General features: G+C 44.1%; 1 long non-coding RNA gene across 1 annotated transcript in view; it reads left to right on the forward strand.

Moving 5' to 3' along the window:
* LOC139083238 (uncharacterized) overlaps nucleotides 1-22,162 on the forward strand; it is an 84,940-nt gene that overhangs the window by 28,122 nt on the left and 34,656 nt on the right. Inside the window, exon 2 of the long non-coding RNA XR_011539795.1 lies at nucleotides 17,979-18,122. This is a non-coding gene — a long non-coding RNA (uncharacterized lncRNA). The remainder of the gene's footprint in view (nucleotides 1-17,978; nucleotides 18,123-22,162) is intronic.

The following is a 22,162-nucleotide window of genomic DNA, read 5'->3' on the forward strand; positions in this document are numbered from 1 at the left end:
CATCTTTTTTGGGTTTGAGGACACACAAAGAATATTGACTATTTGATGTGGAAGGAATCCGAGAGGCTGTCATAGATAGTCTTTCATTTATAGATTGTAAATTGAGGCACAGAATGAAGTCCCTGTGCAAGATCATGCAGGAATCTGGCAGAGCCAGGATCATGCCCACTCCCCATCCAGGACTCTACCCCATCCACCTTAACTCTCATTTTACGTTTGAAGAGGCTGCACACTGAAGAGCTTAAGTGGCTCACTAAGAAGGTCAACTGGCTAGGTAATGGCTGATGGTGACCAGCAGGCCTCTTGATACTTGTTAGTTGGTTTCCACCTAAATCTCTAAGGATATGATCCCAGGGGCCTGAGAAATGTCCTGTGTTCTAAAGATTACTTCTCCTGTGTCTACTCAGGTATTCCAAGTTTTATCTTAGTGAGGAAGAAAGTGCTTTTGTTCATAATTAGACATTAGGCTGAAAATGAAAATACCCTTGGGAAAGGTATTGGCTCAGATTTGTGCCAAAGTACACTGGATTTGCCCAGACCTCACCAGCCAGTGGGTACAGACAAGATTACAGTAACATTAGGAACCACGTTTTTCTGCCTCATGGCCCCCAGTGACCACTGACAGAGACAGAAGCAGACGGGGAGTCCTAGCTTAGGCTCTGCTGAGATGGCCAGCCACACAGGGGTATAAATGATGAATTGGAACAGGAAGCACAGATACCAGAATCACGCTTTGCCTGTCATACCCTTTTCCCTTTGGACAGTCCTGCATACACACAGGGGAATTTTGACAACCTGGCAATTGATTTACATAACCCTGTTGCTCATTAATATCCATGACTAATTTTTCTTTGTCTATCCAACTTGTCATTTCTCTCCTCCAATTTGTTCATTCAACAAATTTTTATTGAGCTCCTTATCTACTCTGTTTCAGGAACTGGGGAAACTGTAATGAATAGACAGATGTGGTTCCTGGCCTAATGGAGCTTATATCCTGGAGGGAGACACAGGCAATAAATAAGTAAACGAACAAATATGCCAAAGATTTACAGATTATGATAAGTGCTAGGTAGGAAATATACAAGATGCTATAGAAAAGAATAACGGTGGACGTGAGAGCAAGCCTAATTTATGTAAGGTGGTCAGGGAGGCCTCTGGGGAGATGACATTTTAACTGAGACCCGACAGATAAGGAGGGGCCAGTCATGTGAGGACCCAAGGAAAGAGATATTCTATGTAGAGGCAACAACAGGTATGTTCTAAGAGTTGACATGAGACCAATATGGCTGAGGGGTGTTGATAAGTTTCCAGTTCCTATGGCTTTCTAAAAGAACCTTAGGACATTTTTACTGCTTTTGGGTATATGTGGTGTCCATATGTAATAGATGCTGTAGTGTTGTGTCCAGATCCTTGTTTCAGGCCATGGCCTGGGCTGTGTTGGGACATCTCTAAGTAAAGGAAAACTTATTGTGACTTGCCAAGAAAGAAGCACAATGCTTCAGGTTCTGGAGGCAGCATATTTTGTACTTTGGAATGCTGCCCCTCCCATTAACAGGGGGTCATGGAAGGCTGTCTGCTTTGAGTGGGGCCCAGAGAAAGAAAAAACTCTATAGCAGGCCCAGGCTGTGATGGAAGCAGTTCAGCTGCTTGGGCCGCATGGCCTGGCCACCCCTATGGCACTAGAAGTATTGGTGGTGGAAAAAAACACTGTGTTATTTATGGGAAGAACCAATAGGAAAATCTCAAAGTAGATTCCTAGGGTCCTAGAACCAGGCCATTCCGTCTACAGCAGAGAAGTGTATACTATTCAAAAGGCAGCACCTGGCATACTTGGGATCCTGGTAGAGATTGAGCATCTGACCGTGGGACATCAAGTGACCATGCAGCCCATGATGAGCAGGCTGTTTCAGATCCTAAAAGTCACAAGGCAAGGTGGGCCCACAAATGATCTGTTGTAAAATGGGAGAGGTACACTCATAAAGTGGCCCCCGCAGGACCAGAGGGCACAAGCAAGCTGCCTGAGCAGGTGCTCCAGACCCCGTGGTGCCTACCAGTGTTGCACCAGCACTGCTCCTGCGCTTGCATCTGTGGCCAAGCAGCAGTCTCTTAGAACCAACCAGCCAGCAGAGAGGGAAAATGCCTGAGCTGGGTTCATGGATTCATCAGCTTGGTATTTGGATATAAGCCAAAGACAGTGTGGGTGTACTCTAGGCCCACTGGGGGTATCTCTGGAAGACACTTGAGAGGGAGAAGGTCCTTCAATGGCGGAGTTCCAGGTGGTGCACTTGGTCATCCACTATGTGTGGAAAGTGAAGGGCCCTGTGTAGGAATATACATAGACTCATGGCCTTGCTGCTTAGTCAGAGGCTTGGAAGGGAAAAGATGAAAAGATCAGGGACAAGGAAGTCTAGATGGGTCTATGGGGATGGGCATGAATTTTGTATTACATGTAAGTGATCATAGAGAGTTTCTACCACAAAAGAGGCACAAAATAACAAAGTAGTAAAATGACTCAGCCTGGCGACATCAGTCCGTCTCTGTCATGGCCCATCTCAGTGCTGGAACAATGAGTGAATGAAAAGAATAAGCACGGTGTCAGGATCAGGGCGAGGCGTAGGCCCAGTAGCATGATCACCAAGGCTGATATCACTACTTCCGCTGCCAAATGTCCAGCTGACCAGCAACAGAGACCAGTACTGGGCTCCTAAGGCACCATCTGTTGAGGAGACCAACCAGCCACTTTGTGGCAAGTGGACTATATTGAACACCTTCTATCCTGAAAGAGGCAACAATTCATCTGGACTGGAGTTGATGCATACTCCAGCTATGAGTTTGCCTTTCCTTCTTGCAGACCTCAGCAAGCACTACTACCTGATAACTTATAGAGCATTTGATCTACTGACATGAGACCCCGTATAGCATTGCCTTGGACAAAGAGACTCAATTGATAGCAAAAAGAGATGTGCCAGTGGGCACATGGCTATGGGATTCATTGCTCTTATCATTTACTGCACAGAAGCCACAAGAATGATAGAGTAGTGGCATGGTCTATTAAAGAAGTCACTTAGATGCCAGCTTGAAGATGATATACTACAAAGATGGGGCACCACCCCCCACTTAAGGTATGTGCCTTAAATCCATAACCATTTGATTGTATTTTTTAATAATTTTTTAATACATGGGTCTGGGAACCAAGGAGATAGAATTAGGAGTGCCTCCTTAGCATCATTTTCAGTGACCCACTTGGGAATTGCTACTTCCTTTTCCCACAACTCTGGGTTCTGTGAGTCTAGATTCTAGTTCCCAGAGGGAGAATGCTCCCACAAGGGGGCACAGTAAGCGTCCCATGGAGCTATGGCTGCCATCTGATCACTTTGGGTTTCTTGTACCAAGAGACCAACAATCAAGAAAGGGAGTTACATATTTTTATGAGCAATTGATAACACCTTCGTTATTAGGAAGACATAAGGAGTCCTGCTACAGAAAGAGAGCAGGGGAGAAAATGTTTGACTCCTAGGTGATCCAGTGGGACATCTAATCCAGTTTTAGTGGAAAATGGGAAAGTGCAACAGCCACTGTCTGAGACTGACACCGGAGCCAGGAGCTCAGAGCCCTCAGAGATAAAGGTCTGGGGCCTGCTACCGGATATGCCATTTAGACCAGCAGAGGTTCTAGCCAAGAGTGAAGGGAATCTAGAATAAATGTGGTAGAGAAGGAGAATGATGATTATGAGCTACAGCCTTGAGATCACCTGTAGCAGCTAGAATTACTCTTGGTACAAGTTTTTGTCTTTTAAGTTTCTTTTGTTAACAAGGTCAACCAAAATTGTGGAAAAACTGTTTCTTTGATGGATGGGGTGGACTTACTATCAAAACAAGTGCAGGAGGGGTGGGCTATCATGCTCCCTCCAGATCCCTCTTTAGAATCAGTGCATTGATCCCTAACTCCTGGGAATGTTAGCTGCTAATGGCTCATGGCTTTGCCACGTCATGGGAATTGCTTTCAACCACAGAGAACAGCCTCACCCTGGGTACACACGCCCTCCTAGGGGACAACCTATGGCCAATAACTGGCTGATGAGGGATTGAAAGGCCTGGCCTCTTCTCTCAATTTGGGGTAACTCTTACTGACCGTCTTAGCTTTAGAGCTCCTCTTTGGATTTCCTGAATTCTCTGTTGCAACCACGTTGTAGGTCACTCTCTCTCTGCCCAATCCTGCTTTCTTTTGTTCCCTGTATCCTGAGAGCACACCCCAGTAACCATAATAAACACAGTAAAGCATCAGCAGGCAACTTTCCGTCTCATTCTATTTGCAAGGATCCCAATTTAAGACACCATAGGAGTGGAAAGAAATTCACACCAATCCTTTGGTGCTTAGCTATGCAGCCAAGGCCTAGAACCTTGATTGGATGGAATGTATCTGTTCTCTTGGGAAAAGGGTATACAGAAATTTTAACCATTTTGCTCTGAGCTATTTGCATCTGGAGCACTGGCCTCGGTGGGGGTTTAAATTCATGAGCCATTATTGCTCTACACCTAAGGGAAAATGTGTTGGTTTTAGGAACAGGGGAAGTAGAGTTGGGGGATGTGGAGAGAACTTCTGGGCTTCCTGTAAAGGAAAGTACAGTTGGTAACATGGGGGCCCGGGTGTAAGGGACTCAAAGTAAAAGAGAGGGAGAAAGAGGAAGAGGGGTTTCCTGTCAACGATCTCCAGGACTGCCTTTATTGTAGGTTTTATTTTTAACAAGGGTTCCATGCTAATGTATTCAGTTAGCTGAACCATTGTTGGAGAAATACATCTCGGGGAACGATGCCTTCCTGAATCTCAGAAAACACACACCCCTTTCCTTCTGAGCTGTGAGGTATGGCCTTTCCGCTTTTTGCCAGCCCTGACGGGAGGGGCACCTTTCTCAGCTCATCCACCAGACTCTCCCGACTGTGGTCAAGTTGGATAAACAAGGCCCCTGGGGGTGGGAGGCGTGGGGGGATATTCAGGGCAACTTTATTAAGCTAGCTTGGGAACTCCTTTCAGAGAAGGAGGCTTGTGTGTGTGGAGGGGCCTTGGGGTCCGCTTCACTTCTTGGTGGGCTGTGAGTGGCCAGCTGCCATGGCCTGGGGCTGGAGCTGCAGCTGAGCACTCTCCCGTGCTTCATTCCAGCCCTCGTGGGTGGTACCCTGCCCCTGCGGCCATGGGGACCAGTCCAGCTTGTGCCAAAATGGGTTCCACGCTCATGTCTTTAGACGGATTGCCAGGCAGAAAAATGTGGTCTGCAGCAGGCCCTGCCAGCTGCAGCTTGTGTGTTGGGGGTTGGGTGGAGAGGGGCTTGCTGGATAGGCAGGAGGCTGTCATTTTGAGACTGAAACTAATATGAAATCTGGATTTTCTCAGTTGTAAAAACTCTTCCTCCTCTTCCCTTTCCCTTTCCACAAGGTAATTGCAAAAGTCTAGAGCTCTGGGGTTATTTCATGTTCTCTGTTGATGGCCTAAAGTGAATTAGAAGTTGGAAAACGTTGTGCCTTGGAAACACTGTATGTGTATGGTGGGGTACATCTTAAACTAAATGTTACATGAGAACAAATGCTTCAAGGGAGTTGGAGCACACAAAAGAGGTTGGCAATCATTTTAAGCCCAACATTTGGCCCAAATTAACAATTTTCAAATATTCGTGTTTATATTTGAATACCAAGATTTCTTATTTCAAACTGGTTGCTGCTGATCAGTAGCATAACTTCGAATTTGTCACAGCCTACAGGAACGGGGAGGCGGGGAGGGCCAGCGTGAAACAGAAGCTTTGGACTTGAATTTAGAAGACCTTGGTTCTCAGTTCTTCCATTTATTAGCCGCATGAGCTTGGGTAACTTATTTAACTTCTCTTCCCCTCGGTTTACTCATCAATAAAAGGAGAATAATAATTTTTTACCTCCTAGGGAGATGGGGAGGATCAAGAGAAATAATAAAAGGGAAGGTATTTTGAAAACCATAAATTCTATACAAATGCTAATTATTATTAGTGTATGGAGGTGGTGCCAGAGTTTACTAGGATTTAGGTGGCTTTCTGGAAAGGGTCAGATAGGAGTCACAAACAGGGATATATTTCGCTCTAGGAAGCATGGCTGTCATTGAATCCGATTCCTAGTTCCACTGAGTATTTTTCCACGAGTCCTGCATCCTAACAAATGACATTCCTTTCCCCCCACATTCTGTGATTTTTATGCAGTTATTCCTGGCTTTGACCATGAGATACTTCTGCTCCATGGTCTGCTTCCCTTGGAAATCATTGCTGTAGCTTCTAGGTCTATGTCTTAGGTCTTTTTCAGCCTCTGGGTCTTCAAGCTATGCCAATTTTGCTTTAAAAAAAAGATTCATGCCCGCTTCTACAACAGGCCAACGTCACAGACTACTTTACTAAGGCCATCACAAACATTGTGTTTAGTTGCCACGTTGAGAGTTTAATGCAAACTAAGCACATCTACCTGTAGATTTTCTCATCATATCACAGACAATGCTGACAGCAATCAGTCTGTGTCTTAGGACAAGTAAAGGAGAGAGTCCTGCGACCAAGTTAAACCCATGTTCCAAAACCTTACACATTTGCTAAACTTTCCTATTTGCTATAGGAATCTTGTATCTATTAGGATGTTTTCGGCTGCAAGTAACAGAAGAGTCGCCATTCAATCTGGAATAACCATAGGAAAATTTATTATCTCACCTAAGAGGGGTCTAGAGGTAGGGAAGCCTCAAGTTCAGTTCGTCGAGGCCTCGGCTTCACCTCCCCCTTCTCTCTGACTCTTTTGGCCCTGCCCTCCTTTGCATATTGATTTCATCTTCATGTTGTTAGTAAGATGGCTGTAGCAGTCCTAGGTACCAAAATGGGACAGGGAAGTCTCCTAAGGAAGAAGAGGGCTACCTCTTCCAGGGTCTCCTTCTTAGAAGTGAGAAAATGTTTCTTTGAAGCCCCAAGTAGACTTCCTCTCATGTCTCTTTGGCCAGAATTGGGTACATTCCCATTTCTAGACTAACACTTGGCAAGGAAAATAGAATTACCATGTTTGGATAAGAACAAATCAGGGTCTACCCCTGGAGCTGGGGATGGAATCACCTTTCTTTGAGTCACGTTGACACCTGAGCAAATTTGGGTTCTGATAGGATGGAAAAGGGGCGGAAATGGGTTAGGTAGGCAACCCAATGTATCCACTACCCATCTCTTTCAGAACAGATCTTACTGTGCAACTTAAAAAGTTGAAGATCACTAGCCTATTGCTGAGATAAGTCCCACTGTATGCACAATGCTTTAAATAAGAGCCCAGATGGAAAAGAAACCAAATGGGTGAAGATGGAGAGGAGGTGAAAGTGAGATGAGGTGCGAGAGTGGTCTTCCTGCTCCTTTTTAAGAGTGAAACTGGAAAACACGTCCTTCAGACAGAAATATCCCCATGAAAGCTTGGTAGTGACTTAGGACACAACTTTCTTGTTCCCGTTTCACTTAAACTATGCAGAAGAAAAGTGGAACTCTGAGAAAACGTGGCTCAAAGTTGTGAGAAGTTATTTCGAAATTAAGTTGTCAAATAGGAAAATCACGGTTTCCTAGGCTGAAACAACCACAGCTGGCAGTTGGGAAGAGCAGTAGAGGTTTTTGATTCTAAGTTGGCTCAAAGTCCGAATCAATCCCAAGGAGGGTTTGGCTCAGAAGTAATTATAATTCTGGGTGATTTGGAAAGAATTCTAAACAAATCCCAAGAATAGGTTAAATTAAAAAAAGAAGTTGTGATTGATAAGATAGATATTATTTACTCTTTTTATATGCACTTAAATGTGGCTTGTCTAAAAGCTTGCTCCATAAAAATCAGTGACTTTGTTGGTTACTGCTGTTCAGGTGGAGACTTCATGTTATACACTTGAAAAAGTTTGCTAGAAGGACCCCAATTGCAATAGCATCCCAGAGGAAAAGCATCCTTCTGTCTGGTGCTGAGACCGGATTTCTACAACTGGGAAGTGAGGCAGGCATCCGAGGGATGGGCTGACACCACAGGCTTCTCAGATTCTCCAGGTGTTCCTGCCCTTGGATTGGGGTGTGTGATACTTCTGCAGTACAGGTGGTCTGCTTCTCCTTAAGAAGGGTGACCTCCCCACCAACACTCCCCGACCCAGCCTCATTACTACATCTGCCTCCCTGAAGATGACAGCCGTGGAACTTTGAAGCATCTCTTCTTCCTATCTCCAATCACAGGCACCTCATAAATTGTCTGTTCATTATCTTCCTGGGGGAGGCCCTGGGATCCCTCCACCTTGTGTATGTCTTCCCAGGCGAGGGTGCTTTCCCACTTAGCCCCATTTTGTTTCCGTCTGTAAGACAGACCTCTCTCCAAGACGTGTTGTTGGTGAGCCAGTCTTGTCACATCCTGTCATCAGGCCCTACTCATGAAACTTCTCAAGAAGACAGATGGGTCTGTCAGATCCAGCCATGGGCTGGCAGAAGACGTGGCCATTCGTATGGCGGATTCTGAAGGTCCCGAGAGGACTTTGTGCCCCTACAAGTATCAGGTGATTCTCAGGTTTTAATACTGAAGGAATAAGTGCAGATAAACTCTAGCAGTCCCTAAGCAGTGAAATTTGTAGAGATGCATGCTTGCATTCTAAGATGCAGAGTCCTATTCCTAACCAGTTGTGACTAAAAGAAAGTTCCCTGGCAGTGTTACAGGCTTTGGAGTGGGGAGTGCTGGGGAGAAGGTCAGAGTTCAAGGCACCATTGCGGTGACCCACGGCCAACCCTGGGCCAGGCAGACGAAGATGCCGCACACGAGGGAGTGGAGGAACCAGATGAGTTTAATAAGGGAGCACTAAAGGGGAAGTTGGCTGAATTTAAGTTTTGCTAGTGATGGCCAGCAGGGTTATGTCTTCTTGTGGGTTTTTGCACACAAGCTCTATGGGTCTTCAAAGAGGTTTGCTGATGGAGGCTGCACATTTTTTGTCTGTCTCCTAATGATGATACAGGTATTTGTAGATTAGTTCACTTTTTCATCCTCAGTGAGAACTCTGTTGGGCAAATTTCATGTCACTTTAATGTGAGGTTTCCTTAGGGAGGTTGGTTATATCAGAGCCCAGCTCTTTCATAAGTTCTAAACGTCTTTACTCTCCTAGATGAGTATTCATTTACTTTTGATAATAATAATAATAGCATCATTGATTGATTTTCCTCTATTTTGAGCTAACTGTACTTTACGTGTTGAGATCTACTTACATCTTTTTAACAGTCTCAAAAAGTCTACAAGACCTTATTGTTCCCATTTTATGACTGAGGAGGTTGAGGCTCAGAGACTTGACTAAGGTCATACAGTGAACGGTGGAGGTAGGAAGGGAACCCAGACCTGTGGTTCTTCAAAGGCCCAAGCTACCCCAAACACCATGCCAGCTCTTCTGAACCGTGAGGCAGAATGAGCGTTGGATTCCTTTCCACCCAGCTCCAAGGTGACTTAAAGGATAGTGGATGATGGTTATGTAGATTGGTCTTCCACAATTTAAGGATTCCCATATAACCCCATAAATGGCTCATAATTGGATTCATTTCATGTAATGATCCTACTGCTTTAAGACATCAACATTTCTGTATGAGAAATACTGTTTCTCTCCAAGCCTTGTGGCTGAGGGGAAGTCAAATCAACATTTCCTAAGTTCTATTTTAAAGTAGTGATTAGATGCGACCCTGTACAGAACAAAAGGAAGTGAATTTAGAGTTAGGATTGATAGGTACCATATGGCCTGAAAAGGGGAAAAAAAAGGTAACTTTCAGCAGGAGGAGGTTAAGCTTGAGTGTCATCTGAAGTTGTACAAACCAAAATTTTAGTCTTGACCGCTCTCTCGTGCACATTGCTCTCTTCCTCCTACCCTGTAATTAATTAGAGCTTGGGCTGAGAGAATGGAGGGGGGAATATCCACGAGCAGACAGATGAAAAGTCGAGTGGAGGCCTCGTTGAGGTTTGAGTGAAAATTTGGCTCGAAGTTTCTTTACATTATTTGTGTTTTGTTTCAGACTTCATGGTACTGGAGTTAAAAACTCTGTACGTGTGTGGCGTTAATGCGTTTAACAGCGTGATTGATTTAACAGATACTCAGTGAGGCTGATTAGAGGGCCCCTCTCTCAATAGCGGAACGTCAGACTGGAGGCACGGGTTTTGTTTCTAGTAGCCAGGGTGTAAGTAAGACCACATCTTCCCTGGCCTTGCTTCTGTGCCCCCCGACCCCTCATTGATGAGCTGCGCATGATGCCCGGCAGTGGCGCCATTACGAGAGAGGGTGGCTAGGAAACCGGCAGCACCGTTACATGTATTACTCTAAATTGAAGTGCTGGAAATATAAATAAAAGATTGTCATGGCTTTCTTAGTTTTGGAAGAAATAAGCTTTTCAACGGCAATGTTATTCAATTCAGCTCCTGCTTTTTCTGCCAGCAGCTTGTTGGGGAGAATGGGCCTTGAAAGGGAGTGGGGTGGAAGCGGTGCAGCCAGTGGAGTCTTATTAGTCAGCAACTGGAATCATCTGGGGTCAATATGCGGCGTCCCCACACCGCGTCTATGGTGCAGCAGGAATGGTTGAGGCTTCCAAATGCATATCGAACCCCCCAGCTATCTCCAGAGGAATGACTTGAAAAGCCATTTTCAATGCACAGAAAAAGCCTTTTCTCTCCTTTAGTGCAAAGGGGATGTTGCTTTGGTTCAGGAGGAGCCACAGTCACAGCTCTCCGCTTAGAAAGTGAGATAATCAGAATCATTCAGCTAAATCTTCCCGAAATCTAAAGTATATTTCTTTAGGCAGAAGCTGGCAGGATGAATCGCGAGTCCCTTAGGACACTCAGCCTCTACTTGGCTTCCATTCTGCGCGGGTCTGGGGTGTCCTGGGCAGTGGGGCCGGGAGCTGGGCTGGAGCAGTGTTGGCTTGGATGTTGCGGAAGAGCTAATGGCTCCCAGTGGCCTGAGCCAGTCTCTGCATTACCAGCTGGCCGGGAACCTAAACTTATCATCCATGCTGTCGGCAGAGCTGTGCCCACTAGTAAATCTTGGGATGTGAAAGCTGGAAAGGACTTTGGAGGTTATTTTAAAGCATTTTTTTCCTTTTGTAGTGGAGGAAGCAGGCCCAGGGAGGGTGAATGCCCAGTCTAAGACCACAGGGCTCTTACTGTGGAACCAGGCGCTGGCCTCGCTTTCCAGGCTCTGTCCACTGTGCCATTCCTTCTGGGTCTCCTGGGGGCTTCCTCCTGGAGTGCTTACTGGGCCGGGACCCCGGGATTTGCGGCATCCTGACAGTGCCCCAGCAGGAACTGGCTGAGGGCGAGGGGGTCCTCAGGAAGCAGCTGCCATCCAGGGACCCCCGCTTTGAGCAGGGGACAAGCTTGTTTAGCACCTTCCAGGAGGTAAAAGAAAATGGAGCCAATTACGTGTCCAGAATGCTGGAACCTTCTTTTCCACACTCAATTCTCTGGTCTCCCATGGCGTATGAGTTGCTTGTTAAATTAATGTTCGCCTGTCTGGAGTGCCAGAGGAATAGACATTATAGGCCAATTAGAGATAAAAATCAAACCAGCCAGAGTTGTCCTTTTAAAAATTAAAAGTCCTTTTTATGTGCTGTGGAGGTGTCGGCATTATCATAAAGACTAATTAGGACATTTTACAACATCCTGGTAACGGGAGGAAACAATATTGTTGGTAACTTTAAAGATTATTAAGCATCTTTAGCACTTCAGGTCAGATATTTGAGACGCTTTCTGTGCTCACCTGCTGTTGCTGCAGGAAGTAGTTTATCGTCTCAGAAGAAGAAATGAGCATTTTGAAGGCGTAAATGCCTGACTGGAATCCACGATCCTTCACTTTGCAAAGCCCTAAAACAGGGTCTCCAGGAAGAGCTGGCTGTGAGTGGAGATGAGATTTGTCCCACAGTCACATCAGTCAGCACTAAAGGCAGTTCCCATCTTGGCCACCTGGAGGAAAGGAATCTCCTGGAAGGCAGACATTGCGAGGAGAGTTCGTTCTGGCATTGGCAGCCGGACAAGGAAACCAGACAGTGCTTGTTCCCTTGAAAAATGCTGCTTTTCACTTGTGGGCAAGATGATGCTTCTCCATTCTAGCAGACAAGTTCAAAACACTGAAGGAAATAAAGGTGGGGGAGGGGGGCAGGTGGGGGTCCATGGAGCGTTTTGGACCCCCTGTTTGTGATTTGCCAGTTCCTCATAGAAATCACTGTGAATTGGAACACATTCTTTGGAACTTGATTGAAGACAAAAGGCTGGTGGCAGATGCGAGTTGGATGCTTAAATTGCATGCCACTGTCATTTAAAGAATTGCGTATTGTCTTGAAATTCAAATGTCCTTTAACAAATAGGGAAACCGTATCAAGGTCAGACAAAGCGCGAGGGTAAATTTCAGTGTCACAAAAGTATCTTAAGCTCTTAAGATCTATGTGCAGAGATTTCCAGAAAGCTAAAGAAATCTTAGAGTTTCCAGTCGAAGGCTATGTGCCTTTAAGGCGTTATTTATCTCTGAGAACGTTAGAAAGGCTTTCACATTTTCAGCCATTTTAATTGAGACTAAAACCACACAATTAGGCTTCACTTAGTTATCAGTGAGAACCTTAGCTATTTACTTTATAGTCTTAATGATATAACAAGTGTAAAGAAAACACAGGGCAGAGTTAAAACTTAATTCTCTGCTTTCTGCTCTGGGATTTTGCCACGTGAACTATTCCCGTTAATCGGGGTTTTTATAGCAAAATTTCAGAATATGGTTCCAGAACTTTACCATTTCCCGCTGACTGGTCTGCCACACTCCAATTTTCAAACAATGATTTCTCTTTTTAAAAGGCTATTTCTCACTGTGAATATGGTGCACTCTTACTAAACAGATCTGAAAAAATCACCAACCTATACCACCACACATTGTTAATGCCTTTGTGTGTTTCTTTTGACATTTCCCCCCCTTATGAATCATTTTATTTAAGATTTACGTAATTGTAACCACAGTATTTACACAATTTTATATCCTGCCTTTTTCACTTAATATATCGTAACGTTTATCCATGTTATTTTTATGGTGTTTGTAAACATAATGTTTAATGGCCTCATAATCTGTTTTAAGTGAATATATTATAGTTTGCTTAACCAGTCCCCTGTTTTAGACCTATAGCTGTTTCCAGCTTTTTGGAGAGGTCACACAGCTAGCAAGAGGAGAAATTTGGTTTGAAACTTTTATCTAAATTTGTGTTTTTCTGCCATTCCAGACTGCAAATATGCAACGTATGAAAGAGTATTTCATACTCTCTACGCAGCACGAGCCTTACCTCGTATTTGAAAACCTTTTGCTAGTTTGATGGATCACAAATGGCGTTTTGCCTTTTGCATGCCTTTTGATTACTACTCAAACTTTTCCATACTCTGTCAGCTAGTTGTACTTTCTTAATCATGCAAATTTATTTCTCAGTTTACCTCTTTATTTCAGTTACTTTATCTTATCCTTTTCAGAGGTTTAAAATTTTTATGCAATTAAATCTGCCTAGCTTCTCTTTGTGGCTTTTTCTAAGCCTTTAAGCTCAGAAATTCCTCTTCACTCCAGAGGTTTGACAAATATTCAATTCAATTGACTTTTAGTTTCTTTCTACGGCTTAATTCTTTTCTGTTTTACTCTTTATGCATCTGGTATTTATTTTGGTGTATGGTGTGAGATATGGATATAAATTTTGTTTCTAAATTGCAGATCTATTTTGCTGACTGGATTCCTCTTCTTTTTTGATATATGATATCTTCGTTGTCATATGTCAAATTTTTTTTGCAGGTTTTATGTATTTTTCATAAGAAATATGCCAAAAGCCATCGGGATTAGTCACTTTCATTTATGTATTTATTTTTGGATTGGGGTAGGTTATTTTGACTAGACAATTATGTCACTTGCATTGGAGTCAAAGAAATGGGGTAACAGTGGACAGCAGACTGTGTTGTGTGGGGAACCCTGTGAAGATCCAGAAAGAACAGAATCTACAGCCCCCTGTCTGAATTAGGGGTGCTTATTAGAATCACCCATGGAACTTAAAAATATATATACCACCTTGGGCTCCACCACCGGAAATTTTCATTCTGTAGGTCTGAGGTGGGGCCTCTCTGTTTTGAAAAAGTTGCACAGATGGTTCTGATATGTTCCACCAATCGAGGACCATGGTCAGAGCAGAGGTCAGCAGACTATGGACCCCATGCCAGATCCAGCCTGCCATCTGTTTTTGTATGGCCCTTGAGCCATGAATGGTTTTTACATTTTTAAATGGTTGGAAATTTTTTTTTTAAAAAAGAATAATATTTCATGACGTGAAAATAATAGGAATTCAAATTCCAGTGTCCAAAAATAAAGTTCTATTGGAATACACCCATGCTCGTGTGTTGAGGTATTCTCTGTGGCTGTTTTCCCCCTACATTGACAGAATTGAGTAGTTGTGACAGACTTTGGTGCAAAGCCAAAAATATTTACCATCTGGCATGTTACAGGGCAAGTTTGTGACCTTGGCCTAGACTCCTGACATGAGAAGCAGAGTTCCTTGGTTCTAGGATATTCCTGAAGTGCTGTCCCAGAGCGTTTAGTTGTTGTTCATCTCAGAAGCAGTATTCCTATAGTTATATCAAGGTTCTAATGGCAAGAAACAGAGATGAAGGAGATTTTAACATGCAGCTCTTCCATCTCTTGCAATAATGTGAATCCAACGTCCTGAAATCCTCTTATAAAATAGCCACTCATGCTGCGTGAAACAGAAATAAACCGCTCTTTGAATGTGTGACTGAACTGGAAAGAAAATAAGGGTAATTTTCAGATGCATTAAACAAGGTAGAAAAATAAACCCAGGTAGCTGAGAGTGGCAGCTGCCCTAAGGAATCTTCTGATCCCTGGTGACCTCTTCGGGGAACAGGACACAAGCCTTGGGCGGATGCAAAGTAGGGAGTTGAACTGTACTCCCAACCCCCAACCTTGGGATCTTGGAGGACAACCTCCTTACTAAGAGGGTGACCTAGAGAGAAAAGGCACAGAAAAGAGACAACAAAGAAACTTACTGTCTCAGTCTTTGGTTCAGGGTAAGGAAGAAATTCTCCCCTGAGGATTCATAATAAATCTATCTCTCCTGCAGTTTTGGGGCCTGGACTCACACAATATGCAAGGTGTGAAGATCCAAGAATTCAGTTTTGAGCAGTTTCAAGTTGGTGGTGCCCCCAGGCACCTGGCAGCCGCAAGTCTAGATCCCCTCTGGAGGAATAAACCGCTCAACACGTGCCTTGTGTAATTCCCACACATAAAGTTCCAATGGGCAGGAACTCACACACAGATAGACACACAAATAAAAAACCCATGAGGAACTGAGGCACCATGAGTGAGAGTCAGAACCAATGGCAAATAGCAGAAGCCGTCCCACAAAAACTTCAGATCGAGGGACTAGTAGACACAGAATATAAAGTAGCTGTGTTTTATCAGTTTAAAGAAATAAAAGAGTAAATCAAAAGGATGAGTAAGGAACAAGAGACTATTGAAAACGACTAGCAGATTGGGAGAAGAATGAAGTAGAACATCTAGAAATAAAACATAGAATAATGAAAATAGTATACAATGTCCATTTAACCCCCTGTCTGACCTCTCAGGAGAATGATCGACCACCCTCAGTGGTGGTGTAGGTGGAGAGAGGATAGTTTTGGAAGGAACTGTGGAAAGCTCTGAACACAGGCTGAAGAGCTGGGAACTTAGGCTGTGTGCTATGAGGAACCTCTGACCTCTTTTGAGTGGGAATGGTGATCATGGCGGGGGAGTCCGGGTCCCATCATATGTAACCCCAAGCCTACCATCCTTCAGAGCACACAGGTATGTACCTTTTTGAGAGACTCAGGAAGGGAAATATTGCAACTAAGTTTCAGGGTGAAAATAAGGGGCCATGTGGGTCACGGGGCAAGTCCAGTCTCTCAGCAAAGGGACAAAGTAACAAATTAATGCACGTGTTATTGATGCAAGCATGGCCACTGGGAGGGAGGAAAAGAAAGAGCAAAAACCCAAGAGAGAGACATGGTGGGCTAAGATAGCCCAGAACTTTTGTAGGCAAATGGGGGTTGTGGCAGGGTGAATAGGGAGTAAGTTAATAATGGATGCAGATGAAGGTGGGAGGGAAAATAGTTCAGAGTGAAGACGTGAAAAGGGAAGTGGTTGCTGACGGACCCTAAGGACACATAGGATCAGCAGCAGAAAGTTACCAGTGTTCTGTGGATCCCGGAACCTAACTGGCTGGGAGGGAGAGAATTTTCTGTCATTCATGCTCTTAATTCTGAAGATCAAAGTCTTGATTTTATGATCATTCCTACACTCCTTGGTTAGCATTATTTCTCTAACATCGTATCTTTCAAAGGCCCTTATGAACTCTTTTTTTGTATATTCAGTGTTTTTTTTTTTTTTTTTTTTTGAGGAAGATGAGCCCTGAGCTAACTACTGCCAATCCTCCTCTTTTTGCTGAGGAAGACTGGCCCTGAGCTAACATCCGTGACCATCTGCCTCTACTTTATACGTGGGACGCCTACCACAGCATGGCTTTTGCCAAGAGGTGCCATGTCCACACCCGGGATCCAAACCAGCGAACCCCGGGCCACTGAGAAACGGAATTTGCGAACTTAACCTCTGCGCCACTGGGCTGGCCCCTACATTCAGTGTTTTAACTGACGTTATACTATTTTGACACTGCAGCTCCCCTGCCCCTGACACTCTGCCCTCACCTTCCGAAGCCTAATTTTTTTGAAAATTTGCACAGCCAGCTCCAAGGATATTCTTGGATTCTGCTTACATCCCATGTTTTCTGTCTCATCTTTACAGGTTAATTCCATTGTGAAATGGCATGCAATTAATGAGACTTATTATGTTAATGAACACACAAGTTATTATTTAATGATTATGTTAGCGATGAAAACAGTTATGGGTTAATTGTTACGATTACTATTAAAATAACAAGCTGAAGGTTGAATTTATGTCTATAGTTCAATTAAAAAGAAGTTTAAACATAGAATTGTGAGCAAATGACTGGTATGGAGAGACAAAGAGTGTGTTTATACATGTAAAAGTTAACAACTGTCAACCTCACCTGTAAAAGCGGTACAAGAAAGATATTTGACACAAAGGGACTTTGTGCAGAGTGATCTTAGACATCTTTTAAGAAAAGCAAAACTGTGAAAAAAACATCCCAGGTTGGAAGGACACCAACGGATAAGATATTGGGGCCCTGGGGTAGATTCTAATGTCAAGGGCAAGAAGGCATCAACATTGAACAAAAGCCATAAGAGGATCAGGTGTCTTGCCTTCTTGGTCACTAAATAACCATTGACTTTGGCAATTTATTTTACCTTCTTACCATGTCAATTTCCTCATCCAGCAAAAGAAGCTTTAAAATCCTACGTAAGTGGATGTTTGTAGAGGCATTGCCTCCCACACGTAGCAGCGACCAAGGCTGTTGCCCTTCGCTAGCCTCTCTAAATATCAATGAAGCGTGCGTGTGTGTGTATGTGTGTGTGCATGCCTGTGCGTGCTTGCACACAGACACATGCGGACATGAGACCTGGCAAAATTCTATAAGGAGTCTCTTTGCAATGAGAAATCTTTGTCTGTAAATGATTTGTCTTAAAATTTCCACCTTAAAACAATGTCTTGCAAAAATTGTTCCTTGTTAATGGCAAAGCTGACTCTGAGGGCATGTCTGGGTTCTGGGAAGAAGTGTCCTGATCAATAAACTATGTCTGCCATGGCCAGCCCTTACAGTCACTACTGACTTTTTGCATTCTCTTTATTATTATTATTTTTAAATTAGCCTTATTATTATTTTTTTTTACATAGCCATTTTACTTTGAATAGCTTTCTTCTCTTTGTTTGGTTTGGACTCACAGGCTCTCCTACTGGGTGAGATCCTAGTGCTTATCTAGTCCTGCTGTCTCATTTTACAGATGAGAAAACTGAGGACCAGAGAGGAGAAGTCATTTGTCCGAATGCACAGGGATGATTTACAGCAGATTTGGAACTAGAATTCCAGCCTTTGGCTCCTTGTTAGATGCTTTCTCTGCACTGAGTTTTCCAGGACTCATCCCAAGGTAAGTCACAAATAATATATCATTTAATATTGGTAAAGCATTTTGTAATTTTCAGAACATTTTCATATCCATCATCTCACTGAACCCTTGTTACACCCAATACGATCGACTCAGGCATTTTTGTCTGCATTTTAGCTAGATGAGAATCCTGAAATTCACTTGCCCAAGGTCACATGATTGATAAGTGTTAGAAGTGTTACTAGAAGCCATCTTTCCAGCTCTGGTTTGCTTACTGCTCTTGCGTTGCTCCGTGATGTAGGAACATCTGGGATGAAATAATAGTGATTTATTTCAAAAACGCAAAAGCGACTTTAAATTTACCTTGTAAATATTTTTCCAAAATATCCCCATCCATCACATCTGAAGAATTTCCCTTTGGCGTATTTTGCACTGACCCTACATGATCTGCGCGGCAGCGAGGAGGAGCAGACCCAGCAGCTGAGTTGCGAACAGCACAACTCTATAAGAACTGTTTCAGGTGCTGTTCAGGGATCAGAAATGTCGGCCTTGTGATGCTAAGTGGTGCTGTTACTGAAGCTGAAATCCCTAAGGCCTGGATAGGTGTTAAAAGAAAAGTGAAAAAGGTAAGAATTTAGAAGAAGAATGGAAAAAGTGACCTAGGAGACAGAGGTAACAGAGGACAGAAAGGTGGAGGGGGGTGTTGTGCCACCAGCCATGGCCTTAAGGGGTCATGGAGTGTGGGGGCTGGGAGATACCAGGGTCAGAGGCTCAAAGTTATTTAGAATTACCTCCTTTCCCAGCTCTTTATTGACCTATGTCCTTGCTCCATTTGGGGTGGCCCAGGGTAGTAGCCAAAAAGAGTGAACTTTCATTCAGGTTCATCCAGGTACCAATGAACATGGCCAAAATTAGTAAGAATAGCTAATAGTTTATAATGACAAAGCTAACATTTATTGAGAGTTTACAGTCACATGTTGCTTAATGATGGGGCTACGTTCTGAGAAACGCATTGCTAAGAGATTTCATTGTTGTGCGAACATGGTAGAGTGATTACGCAAACCTAGATGCTATGCCTACTACACACCTAGGCTATATGGCAGTAATCTTCTGGGACCACTGTCGTATACACAGTCCGTCATTGACCAAAACATCGTTATGCGGTGCATGACTATACCAAGTGCTAGGCACTGTTCTGAATACTCTCTGGGTATAAACCCATTGAATTCTCCCAACTCCATGAAGTAGTTTCCTTTGACAGATAAGAAAATTGATTCGCAAGTAAGTGAAGTATCTTGCTCAAGGTCACGCAGCTAATAAGTGGTAGAGTCGGGATTCAAACCAGAGTCCTTGGTGTTAGTCACCAGGCTACACAGGGAAAGGTTGAGTAAATTTTAAATGGTACCTGCAAGGACTTGTTGCTTGGCGCCTCCCGCGCTGTTATAGCTTGCTGGGCACACTGCTGCGTTCCTTGCTTGAGGTGCAAACTGTGTGCCCAAGGGCAAAGTCACTAGCGGAAGGCTGACTTTGTGCCGACAGGCCACTCCACACCCAATATGTCAGTTTCCCGTGTGGCTGTGAAAACCACTTAGCCGAAGGCTGTGCAGATCACAGCCTCACCATCAAGCAGTTCTCTACACGAATTAGGATATGCCAATTTCAACGGAAGTGTGCAGAGTAGTGTGGGTGTGGCATTTTCAAGCCCTCTTTCACTGCTGGGTTCCGGGGATATACAGTATGATGCCCTTTCGAAGGTAGATGGAGAATCAGTCCCGAAAGGTGTCAGAATCAGGCTAAGGTTATTGGCAGCTTTCAGTGAGGGAGGAAAAGGGATTAGGAACAAGAGTAATTCTCTGCCTTCATTGATTTCCCAGGCTGTTTACTTGCAAGTGTTTCTGCAACTTTCCTTCTCCTTTTCAACAAATTTACAGTGGAGGGAAGAGATTTGCTCAATGGTGACTCCAGGAGAGTCCTGCAGAGCTCGGAGCTGCCAAGGTCAGGAAATGGAACACGTGCCTTCCGCCCAGGCAATCTTTTTTCTCATCAGATCAGCGGTCGTGCAGGGAAAAGGGCCATCGACAAGTCCAGAGGCAAGTTTAGTGGTGAGAAAATAGCCACAGCCTCCAATGTGTTGTACCTTGTGATCAGAGCAGCTTGAAACAGTGTGTTTCATTAAAACAGGGGCCTGCCTTGGAGTGTCGGCTTCTGAGTCCCTGGCTGGAGGAAGGTCAAGCAGAATCTATGTCATTGCTTTTGCTGCAGCTGTTGTAAGCCATTGTAGGAATCATGAATTCAATTAAAGCAGAGCAATGGGATTGAAAACAAGTAGAAATCATCTACCTTCAGAGTTAGAACATGCAAGATTTCCTGCGTTTTCCCAAGAAGATTCACCATTTTATAGATTCCAGGTCTGTGATGATGCTGACTATTATTTGAACCTATCCAGCTGCCCAGCTCTTTCGGGAGACATCTGGGGAGGAAATGTTCTTTTATGCATCCCCGTGAAGCTTCTCCCAATTAAAAACCAACCAGTGAAGGAAACAACCCCGTAGACCAACATTCAAAGAATCTGCACATCACTATCAGTAAAATCCCAATTTGTGGGAGCGTGCTTTTGGAAATACATGTTTTTCAAATCCAAAAGGAGTAGAAGGTATGAATGCTATCTGGAAAATCCAGGGCATTGTTATTAGCTGTAAATATTTAAAGCATTTAATAAGTTTACTTTCCTCTTTGAGTACAGCTAGGCATAAAGGGGCAGAAGGCCTGCCCACCCTGCCCCGGGGTCCTGATTTTGAGTGACTTCAGTAAAGAAGGTGCCCTTGCTGCCAAAGCCTAATGGGCTCTGGGGAGGGGGTTGCTCTGCGGCGTGCAAGTCAGCTGGATGGTGGCTCCCATGCTGGGGCAGGGTCTCCACTTGCTTATGGCCCCTGGCTCTTCCTTTGATGTGCTCCCTTTGGGATGTGCTAATAAGAGCCATTACAACCACTAGGGTGAGGGTGGGGCCTTGGAGGGGATGGGACAATCTAAGCATCTGTGTGGCAGCTCAGTGCTTAAAAAGAAATGGAAACATAACTTGTGCTGGACAAGGACCGGTAGTCACTGCTGACTGTGGGAACTCCAGAGTTAGATGTGCTGCTCTTGAGTGAAGTTGTCTACCCTGCGCTAAAGGCAGATGCCACCATTAGGGGAAGAGAGAGTCTGAAGATTAGACTGCCTGTGATAGATCCAGTGCAAGGGACGTTTCTCCAGGAGGATTGTGGAACAGACCGTCGTAGTGTTATTAGTATTTGATAGTGTCTGCATGGAGAGATTGACTTTCTGTAACTTTGGATGCTGGAGTATTGTTCAGGGACATCCGGGCACGAAAACGGCTTTCTTTGTTCTGACAAGGATAAGGCATAAGACCCTGGCTGACGCTGAGTCTGGTCTAAGGATTGGGAGGGGCTGAGGTTCCGAGGCATTCCTGGGATGGGAGCTCACAGAGTGCTCGTGTCTTGGTGATATAACCCTGAGCAGAAATGGCAAGAATTTGTGTTCTCTCCCAACCCTGGCAGAGGGCGAAGCTGGGGCAGAGTCTTCCTGGCCCTGCTCCTGGGCCGGGAGCCTTCTTCCTGCCTTCTCTGGGTCCCTGGCTACACTGTCCAGAAACCTATGGCTGTGCGTGAACGTGGCCTCTTCTTACCATTTGTCATGCTGCAAATAATGTCTCCATTTTAGCTCTGTTTATTTTAATATCTGGGGGAAAATGCTTAAATCAAACCAAATATAGAAACTAAGTCTACTAATTTTCTGAAAATTGAATTCAACCGAAGTGTTATATAATGGCTAAACTGTAAATGAACCACATTTAGAAAAAATCGAATGAATTAATTAGAGTCAGGACTAAGGTACTACTGTTTTTAACTTTTTATTTTGACATAATTGCAGACTTACGGCAAAGTTGCAAGAATAGTACAAAAGTCTTCTCTTTAGGTACCTTTCATCTAGCGTCCCCAGATATTACCATTTTACCACTTTTGTGTTCTCTCTCCTTTCTCTCTTTTTTGACTGTTGAAGAAAAAGTCGCAGGCGTGATTCCT

Source organism: Equus przewalskii, chromosome 5 (genome assembly GCF_037783145.1).
Source record: "Equus przewalskii isolate Varuska chromosome 5, EquPr2, whole genome shotgun sequence".
NCBI lineage: Eukaryota > Metazoa > Chordata > Mammalia > Perissodactyla > Equidae > Equus > Equus przewalskii.